Source organism: Triticum aestivum, chromosome 1B, assembly GCF_018294505.1.
Source record: "Triticum aestivum cultivar Chinese Spring chromosome 1B, IWGSC CS RefSeq v2.1, whole genome shotgun sequence".
Classification (NCBI taxonomy): Eukaryota; Viridiplantae; Streptophyta; class Magnoliopsida; order Poales; family Poaceae; genus Triticum; species Triticum aestivum.
Genome location: NC_057795.1, coordinates 26,917,901 through 26,928,742, shown reverse-complemented (window position 1 = coordinate 26,928,742; position 10,842 = coordinate 26,917,901).

Below are 10,842 nucleotides of genomic sequence, written 5' to 3'. Positions count from 1 at the left end.
GTTTCCTTTGCTGCTTACAAGACCTTCTCCAGGTCAGCCATTTTTGCTTGGTTTTCCCTTTCGAGAAGATCATATCGACTGGCGGCATTTCTTAGCTCAATAGCCATGCTGGCTATTTTATCCTCACTTCAGTGATGCGCAGCCTGTTCGGCTTTAATTTCTTCGGCTGCCTTCAGGGCGGCCGCATCACTTCTTCTGGCTTGCTCCTTGGCTCGGGCAAGTTCTGCCCGAAGGGTCTCCATGGCGGCAGCTCCATCTACAGTCAAAGCATACTATAAATACTAGCATCATACTCTTCTTAATATTTGCTGACCACCTGAATATACATACCCTGTGTCTCGTCAAGCCACTTGTTAACAAGCGTGATGTCCGCATCCGCCAAATAAAGTTGCCGCTTCAATTCGGCAAATTCAGCAGTTCGGTCATCCACCGGATCTGCAACTGCATGCACATGAAAGCAGCGCTATCATTACCTGGGATTATGATCCTCTGCTTGCCGCGTCTGGACGGCAACCAGAGTCTCAGGGGCTACTATCTATACAAAGCACACCTTACGTATGCGGTACAGTCAAAAATATACATATTACCTTGCGTACCTCAAAGCCTCTTAGTAGGCTCGTAAAGGCTTCATTTAAACCGCTTTTTACGGATGAAATCCTCTCAACCACCGTACCCATTAAGGTACGATGTGCCTCTGAGATAGCCGCTTGCTCCAGAAGACCCATCAATGTGTCCGGCTGTACGTCGGACACTGCCGGGCTTTTTCTGTCAGTCTCCTTAGGAGCCGAGAACTCCGGGCTTCGGGCGGCTGAAGAGTTACCTTCTGGCCTTTGTGGATCAGGATAAATCCTCCATGACGACACCTCAGGGTTGTCCGCCTCATGAGGCCGGGAAGCAAGAGGAGGCGTTTCGCTCTCCATCATCTCCAGAAGAATATCCCCCGAGGACGAACATTCTTGAGAAGGGCTATGAGCCGGACTACAAACATATGTAACGGTTGTTATTCTCAGGAAAGGAGTAGGGCGAATTTACTAATGTGGTTTTGTCCACTTACATCTTGGTTGACAGCTGGCCGTTGTGGGTGTTGTGCGGTAAGGACGCCCTCTGGGGCAGGCGAAGGTTTCTTCCCTCGTTTGGAAACCTCCGTTTCCAAGTCTTCAGTGGCGGTCCTTTTCTTCTCGTGGGGAGAGGGGATTCTAGATTCAACTCCCCGACCGTCCTCCTTCGCGGAGGCACTAATTCCCCCGGTTTGGATGCGTAATGTATGAAGCCCGCTTTCGGCTTCCCTCTTCTCTTGATGGCACTTGATATGGTGTGCGAGCCAGCATCCTGGTTAGCACAGGATCCGACGAGCCTTCAGGAAGAGGGGGCGAACACCTGATCCTCTCCGCCTTTTTTATCCAGTCCTGGCCGAGGATAAATTTTCAGGATAATGTTGTGACAAATATAACGACGGCATGTTCGATCGCGGTGTTACTTACTTGGGTATCTGGACGGTTGCAGTCGAGACCCGCATCCTCGGTGGTGTCCGGACACTTTATTCGTGATCTGAAGAATAATCGATACATCCCTTCGAGCGTCATGCCTAAGAAGTGTTGAATGGTTCGCGGTCCTTCCAGGTTGAACTCCCACATGCGGAGAGATCGACATTGGCATGGCAGGACCCGACGAACTAACATTACTTGAATTATTTTGACAAGATTGATATCCCTCTTGAGGAGATCTCGGATGCGGCTTTGCAGTGTCAACACGTCATTAGCAGGCCCCCAATCCAGCCCTTTTGTTGACCCATGATACCAGTTCGGGCGGAGGGTGATACGTCTCCAACGTATCTATAATTTTTGATTGCTCCATGCTACTTTATCTACTGTTCTGGACTATATGAAGATTTATTTTCCACTTTTATATTATTTTTGAGACTAACCTATTAACCGGAGGCCCAGCCCAGAATTGCTGTTTTTTGCCTATTTCAGTGTTTTGAAGAAACAGAATATCAAACGGAGTCCAAACGGAATAAACCTTCGGGAATGTGATTTTCTCATCGAACGTGATCTAGGAGACTTGGACCCTACTCCAAGAAGTGCCAGAGGCGGTCATGAGGGTGGAGGGCGCGCCCCCTACCTCATGGGCCCCCTGTTGCTCCACCGACATACTCCTTCCTCCTATATATACCTATGTACCCCCGACAGACCAAATAGGGAGCCAAAAACCTAATTCCACTACCGCAACCTTCTGTATCCACGAGATCCCATCTTGGGGCCTATTCCGGAGCTCCGCCGGAGGGGGCATCCACCATGGAGGGCTTCTACATCAACACCATAGCCCCTCCGATGAAGTGTGAGTATTTTACTTCAGACCTTCGGGTCCATAGCTAGTAGCTAGATGGCTCCTTCTCTCTTTTTGGATCTCAATACAATGTTCTCCCCCTCTCTCGTGGAGATCTATTCGATGTAATCTTCTTTTTGTGGTGTGTTTGTTAAGATCGATGAATTGTGGGTTTATGATCCAGTATTATCTATGGAAAATATTTGAATCTTCTCTGAATTCTTTTATGTATGATTGAGTTATCTTTGCAAGTCTCTTTGAATTATACTTTTTGGTTTGGCCAACTAGATTGGTAGTTCTTGCAATGGGAGAGGTGCTTAGCTTTGGGTTCAATCTTGCGGTGTCCTTACCCAGTGACAGAAAGGGTTGCAAGGAACGTATTGTATTGTTGCCATCTTTATCATATTGCATGAATTTATCCCTCTACATCATGTCATCTTGCTTAAGGCGTTACTCTGTTTTTAACTTAATACTCTAGATGCGTGCTGGATAGCGGTCGATGAGTGGAGTAATAGTAGTAGATGCAGAATCGTTTCGATCTACTTGTCTCGGACGTGATGCCTATATACATGATCATTGCCTAGATATACTCATAACTATGCTCAATTCTGTCAATTGCTCAACAGTAATTTGTTCACCCATCGTAGAATACTTATGCTCTTGAGAGAAGCCACTAGTGAAACCTAGGGCCCCGGGTCTATTCTCATCATATCAATCTCTATCGCTTTATTACTTGCTTTGTTTTTACTTTGCCTTTTACTTTTCACTTTGCATCTATGTATCAAAAATACCAAAAATATTATTTATCATCTCTATCAGATCTCACCCTCGTAAGTGACCGTGAAGGGATTGACAACCCTAATCGCGTTGGTTGCGAGTAGCTATCGTTTTGTGTAGGTACGAGGGACTTGTGCATGGTCTCCTACTGGATTGATACCTTGGTTCTCAAAAACTGAGGGAAATACTTACGCTACTTTGTTGCATCATCCTCTCCTCTTCGGGGAAATCCAACGCAGTGCTCAAGAGGTAGCAAGAAGAATTTCTGGCGCTGTTGCTGGGGAGATTCACGCAAGCAAGTCAACCATACCAAGTACCAATCACAATCCCTATCTCTCGCATTACATTATTTGCCATTCACCTCTCATTTTCCTCTCCCCCACTTCACCCTTGCCGTTTTATTCGCCATCTCTTTCCCAATCTTACCCTCTTTTCCCTTTTTCGTTTGCTTTCTTCTGCCTTGCTTCTGTTGCCGCTATGTCTGAAATTGGGGAGATTATCATCGATATGGACAATAATGATAACACAGAATATCTCGAGGCTCCGGCCGATGAACCTCCTATCTTGCATACTAAAAAGTTTTGAACCCGTAGTGGTAACATCATTGGCAAAGGTGTTATTCAAGATTTCTTTACTTGTGCCGGTGCTTTACCTTTCATGGGTTGTTCTATTCTTCACAGAACTAGTAGTCTTACAGATGCTATCGCCATGATTGTGGTTGAACTTGAAAGACAATTTATGCATATGCATCCTTGCATACTGAGAATTTTCTTAGAATTCTCTAATATTGAGCACTCTTCTGTTAAGCTCGCTGTTACTATCTTTTTGGCTCATGAATTTAGATTTATCATAAGAGAAGCCAAAGAAATCTTTGCGCACTATAGGGTGGACGCCGGTCGTCCACCCATAGAAGCGATCCTCTATGATCAAGAGGAAATTAGACGTTTTCAATCTTCAGACTATGTCGCTTTCAACGAAAACCTTAGAAAAAAGGTTCATATCAATGTCTTGGTTGATTGCATTAACGAGCTTAATAATGATTTTGCCCTTAGAAATAATGAACTAGGATACTCTCTCGATTATAGGCTCACAAGATTTTGCCAAAAGAATGCTTTCAGTGATGAAATAGTTGTGCACTATGAAGGGCCAAGGGAGGAACCCGTTCCTCCTATGATTGATCTTGGGGATCTTTGCCCCACTAAATTTAGCCCTTTTGATTACTTTTTCTTGCCTCAAAGGAAGCTTGCTGCCGAACATAGAGAATATGAGATGAGCTTTCAAGATCTATCTTATTATTACGGCACTACCTAGATCTATCCTTGCTTTTATGCCTAGCTAGGGGCGTTAAACGATAGCGCTTGTTGGGAGGCAACCCAATTTTATTTTGTGTTTTTTGTTTTTTGCTTCTGTTTAGGAATAAATAATCCATCTAGCCTCTGTTTGGATGTGGTTTTATATTTTAATTAGTGTTTGTGCCAAGTAGAACCTATAGGATAACCTACGATGATAGTTGATTTGATTCTGCTGAAATACAGAAACATTGCGTGCACGAATATGATTTTGTTAAATCACAGGAATGTGCTTTTGCGTTGATTCTTTTTGCTGCTTTCAATAGACAAATTTTCCAGGACTTCCTATTTTGGTAGAATTTTTAGAGTTCCAGAAGTTTGCGTTAGTTACAGATTGCTTCAGACTGTTCTGTTTTTGACAGATTCTGTTTTACGGGTGTTGTTTGCTTATTTTGATGAATATATGGCTAGTAAAATAATTTATAATCCATAAAGAAGTTGGAATACAGTAGGTTTAACACCAATATAAATAAAAAATGAGTTCATTACAGTACCTTAAGTAGTTCTTTGTTTTCTTTCTCTAACAGAGCTCACGAGATTTCTGTTGAGTTTTGTGTTGTGAAGTTTTCAAGTTTTGGGTGAATCCTTTTGATGGATTATGGAACAAGGAGTGGCAAGAGCCTAAGCTTGGGGATGCCCATGGCACCCCCAAGATAATCCAAGGACACCAAAAAGTCAAAGCTTGGGGATGCCCCGGAAGGCATCCCCTCTTTCGTCCACTTCCATCGGTAATTTACTTGGAGCTATATTTTTATTCACCACATGATATGTGTTTTGCTTGGAGCGTCTTGTATTATTTGCATCTTTGCTTGTTAGTTTACCACAATCATCCTTGCTGTACACACCTTTTGTTGGGGATATAACTATTTGTGTAAGCCGCCCAGGAGGGGCCGGGTTATGTAAAGAGGTTACCAGACAAAAGCCCAAGTCCATGCATGAAGATGGCGTCTCAACAAAGGGCCTAAGGCCTATAGGCGACTTAAGGCCCGTTGTAGTAAACCGCCATAATGGCAAGACTTGTATCATAAGGCAGACTTGACTAGTCACCGAGCCGGACATTGTTTATAAGCCGGCCGGGACTCTGTAGGCCACAGGGCGTCAACCCGTGTATATAAGGGGATGACCTGTTGGCGGCTTAGGGCAAGAAACAACCAATCGGGAACCGGGCATAGCGTATCTCGCTCCCTGGTCATCGAAACCTCAAGCAATACCAACCCAACTAGACGTAGGCCTTACCTTCACCTTAAGGGGCCGAACTAGTATAAAACCTCTCGTGTCCTTTGTCCCGATTAACCCCTTTAACCTTCCTAGTTGCGATGGCTCCACGACTAAGTCCTTGCATGAGGACATCTGCCGTGACAATTCCACGACAGTTGGCGCCCACCGTGGGGCCAGCGCACGGTGGATTTGAGTTCTTGAAGGGCAGCTTCGAAGGGCTCAAGGGATACGCAGTGGGCCGGATGACCAAGAGTCGTCGCGGCAAGATCTACATCGACAACGAAGGCTGGGGCCCCGAGGCCGACTCAATTGAGTATGGGTACTGGGTCCTCTTTGGAGGAATCCACGTCTTCATCGGCCGGATTGGTGAGCCGGGCCCAGAGCCGGACAGCTGCACCGACCTCATTGAGACGACTCAGCGTGCGAGACCCGCCCAGATTCAACCTACCATGAAGCGTGCCTTTGTGGGCTGTGTTCATGGAGAGACACTTTCTGAAGGATCTAAAGATGGTGAAGAGACGGCCGTCCCATCAGATGATGATTCATCCTCCGGTTCAACAGATTCCCTGTATCGGGTCCAAGAAGGCATGCTAGGGGGCTGTTCTGACGACTCTAGCGTTCCAGATTGCTATGAGCCGCCGAGCTGGGCAGGAGTCTTCATGGCTGGTACCCAACCCGGCCAAAACTCGACGGCTACGACAGCAATGACGTCCGGGTCAGGAGCGGCCGGGGTAGGAGGCCCCGCGCGCCCGCCGGCTCAAGTGCTGATAGACCTTATGGACAAGTTGACGGCCCTGTTAACCACCACAGTTATTCCTGCAAATCCAGATGAACATAACGCAAAGGTGGCAAAGGTGCGTGAGGAGATAGCCCTGGCCAAGGAGGCCTTGGCGGCTGAGGACACTAGGCTAGCTGCGGAATGGGCGGCTTTGGATGCACGGGCGCAGTGACTCCATTCAGAGGCTTTCCAGCTTAACATGAGTCTGAATGCGTCCAATGAGGTGATGAGAAGGAGTCATCAGAAGACCCAGTCCCGTCTGCCTCCGGTTTACGATCCTCGGAATCTTTTCACGACACCCGGAGCTGGTCCTAGCAATCCGCCCAAAGCCAATCAATTTATGACACCCGGAGCAAGAGGGCCGGTTCAGCCTCGAGAGACGGCACCTCTTCACGGGAGCATGGCCCCGCCCCGATACATACCGACACCTCCGGGCCACTTTTCCAACCCCATGGAGAACCTGATAGCCGCATCGGCGCGTCTGGCGGCTCTTCAAGTGGATGGTGATGACCCGACGGCGGTGGAAACCCGGAGGGTTAGGGATCTTCTTCAGACGGCCTTGGCACAGCAAGAGACCTATTCTTACAGCAAGGACATGATTCATTCCACTCCTCAGCCTTGGATAGCACCTCGTCCAAACCGGAGTCCGAGTTACAGCAGACACATGGAGTCAGAAGCTTTATCAAGCAATGCCCAGCGTCGCAACCAACCCGGCGGCTATAACCCGATGCAGGATCGATTGCGTCAGGAGGATGAACGGGCGGCTCAATTAGCGGCTCGGCAGACGGCATATGATGGTCTCCCAGAGTATCCAATGACTTCTGTTGGAGCAGGGGTGGCCACTAGAACTGGTGGTGTCCCTTGTCTGGTGCCGGCTCTGCGAGATGTGCATTTGCCCAAGGATTTCAAGGGTCCTCGAAAGGTGCCGAATTACATGTCCGACTTACAGCCGGGGGCATGGATTGAAAGTTACGAGATGGCCATGGAATTATTGGAAGTTAGCGACGCGGCAATGGCTAAGTATTTCACCATGATGTTAGATGGAACGGTCCGATCTTGGTTGAAAAGTTTGCCCCCTAATTCCATCAATTCATGGGCCGAGTTAAGGGCCCGGTTTATCCAGAACTTTAAGGATACTTGCAAGCAATCTATGTCCATTGTGGACTTGACCAATTGTAAGCAGGAGGAGGGTGAGTCCACAACTCATTGGGTGTGCCGAGTCAAGGAAATAATACATTCATCTGATAAGATGGATGTCGGCTCTGCGGTACTTATGCTCCATCAGAATTGTCATTTTGTGCCGCTGAAGCAGAAGCTGGGGCGCCTTAAGCGTGATTGCAATGACATGGGTACGCTGATGGCGGCTTTGGTTAAATATGATGATTCTGATACTACCAATGATCCCGCGTCTGAGGAGGAAAAGACAGGGAAAGGAAATAAGAACGCAATGGAAAGGGTCAGCAACAACAATCGGTAAGTCAAGGTGGCAACAAGCGTAAGCCGGACGGTAACCCGGCGTTTGTGGCTAATGCTAATGCCCAAGGTAATAACAAGAAGCGTAAGGGGATAGCACCTCCCCGATCTGGTGGCTCAGGTCCATCTCTTGAGCAGCTTCTGAATGAGCCTTGTCCAGACACGGTACTCAGGAAAATCCTGCCACCCACTTATGGAAGGACTGCGCGATCATGAAGGCTTTCAAGAATTCAAACATGTTTGATGGCAATCACGGATCAGGCGGTGGTTCAGGAGCAGGTGGTTTCCATGGCCCGGGTGGCGGCTCAAGTTCCGGTTTTCAAGGTGGTCAAGGTGACTATAATCAGCAGCAGTCTGGTCAAGGAGGACAGCAGCAGCAGCAGTCAGGTTATCAGAGCCATCCAAAACAGTTGAACGGTGGGCAATACCATGTGTTTACCACTAACTTGTGTAAACGTGACCAGAAGGCTCATAAAAGGGGTGTGAATTCGGTTGAACCGGTGATTCCCCGTTATCTGAGGTGGTCAGAGCAGCCTATCATTTGGAGTAGAGAAGATCACCCCCTCCGGGTTGATAATCTGGGTCAGTTGGCCTTGGTGGTGGCCCCTCAGGTTGGTGGGTATAAATTCACTAAGGTGCTCATGGACGGCGGAAGCAGCATCAATATTCTCTATTATGAGACCTTTCGCCGTATGGGTCTGACTGATAAGGACTTGAGGACATCTAACACTATTTTTCATGGGGTGGTACCTGGTAAGTCGGCATATCCCGTTGGAAAGATCGAGTTGGAAGTGGCTTTTGGAGATGAATATGATTCCAGGGCTGAGAAGCTGACGTTTGACGTAGTCAAAATTAGGAGCCCATATCACGCTCTGTTTGGACGGCCGACTTATGCCAAGTTTATGGCACGGCCGTGTTACGTTTATCTGCAGCTCAAAATGCCAGGTTACAAGGGCACCATCACTGTGCATGGGAGCCGAAAGGTGGCCTTGGAGTGCGAGGAAGGCGATGCGGCTTATGCTGAATCCGTTTGTGCTGAGGAGGAGCTGAAGTTTTATCAAACTAATGTTGACCCAGCAGATATGACCTCTTTGAAGAAGCCAACCACAGAGCAAGACTCGGCTTTGAAATTTAAGTCGGCCACCGAGACAAAACTGGTTGACTTCACTCCAGGTGACTCTTCCAAGCAGTTCAGTATCAGTACCAATTTGGATCCCAAATAGGAAAGCGCGCTCATCGAGTTCATCCGTGAGAACCGGGACATCTTTGCATGGAAACCTTCTGACATGCCGGGTGTCCCGAGAGAACTCGCTGAGCACACACTTAATATTGATCCAAAGTATAAGCCGGTCAGGCAGTTTCTTCGGCGATTCAATGAGGAAAGGCGAAAGGCTATAGGGGAGGAGGTCGCTCGGCTCTTAGCGGGCGGGTTCATCGTGGAAGTGTTTCACCCGGAGTGGTTGGCTAACCCGGTGCTTGTGCTCATGAAGAACGGCACCTGGTGGATGTGTGTGGATTACACGGACCTAAATAAAGCTTGTCCGGCTGATCCCTTTGCTCTGCCCCGCATTGATCAAATCATCGATGCTACAGCAGGTTGCGAGCGGTTGAGTTTTTTGGATGCTTACTCTGGTTATCATCAGATCAAGATGGCAGTTAAGGAACAGGAGAAGATGGCTTTCATTACTCCATTTGGAGCCTTCTGCTATGTGTCTATGCCGTTTGGGCTCAAGAGTGCCTAGGCGACTTATCAGCGGTGTGTGCAGAATTGTCTCCATAATCAGATTGGGCGCAATGTTCATGCTTATGTGGATGATATTGTGGTGAAGTCCAGAGAGAAGGAGACCTTGATCTTCGACTTAAAGGAAACCTTTGATAATCTCCGGGTTTATAAGATGATGCTTAACCCAGACAAGTGTGTATTTGGTGTACCTGCAGGCAAACTTTTGGGATTCCTGGTCTCAAACAGGGGCATTGAAGCTAACCCGGAGAAGATCAAGGCGATTACCTCTCTGGCTAAACTGGTGTGCATCAATGATGTTCATCGACTAGCGGGTCGCGTGGCTGCTTTAAGCCGATTCATAAGCCGGCTAGGGGAGAAGGCTCTACCGCTGTATCAGATGATGAAGAAAACAGACACCTTTGTCTGGAGTGAGGATGCTGATGCTGCCTTTGAAGATTTAAAGAGAGAATTGTCTGAGCCTCCGGTTCTCGCAGCTCCAATTGATAAAGAGCCATTGCTATTGTATGTTGCTGCTAACTCACGTGCTGTTAGTGTGGCCATTGTAGTGGAGCGTAAGGAGACTGGCAAGGAGCATCCAGTTCAGTGGCCGGTTTATTACATCAGTGAGGTGCTCATAGAGTCCAAGCAAAGGTATCCGCATTGGCAGAAACTTGTTTATGGGGTGTTCATGGCAAGCCGGAAGCTAAAGCAGTACTTCCTGGGTCATCCTATAACTGTGGTAAGTTCAACCCCCTTGGGAGACATCATCCAGAACAGGGAAGCCACAGGACGAGTTGCCAAGTGGGCCATCGAGCTTGGGCCTCACGGTTTGAAGTATATGCCGCGCACAGCTATCAAGTCTCAAGCCCTGGTGGACTTTATCAATGATTGGACGGAGTTGCAGGCACCAGAGGAGAAGCCGGATAACACGTATTGGACTATTCACTTCAATGGGTCTAGGCAGTTGGAAGGCTCGGGGGCTGGAGTCGTTTTAACTTCCCCCCGAGGTGAAAAATTCTGTTATGTGCTCCGGCCCCTGCACTAACAATGCAGCTGAATACGAGGCTTTACTCCATGGCCTCCGGATGGCCAAAGAGATGAATTTGAGCCGGGTAAGATGCTTGGGCGATTCAGACCTCCTCGCTCAATAGGTGTCAGGCACGTGGGATTCTAAGGATCCCCTCATGGCGGCATATCGT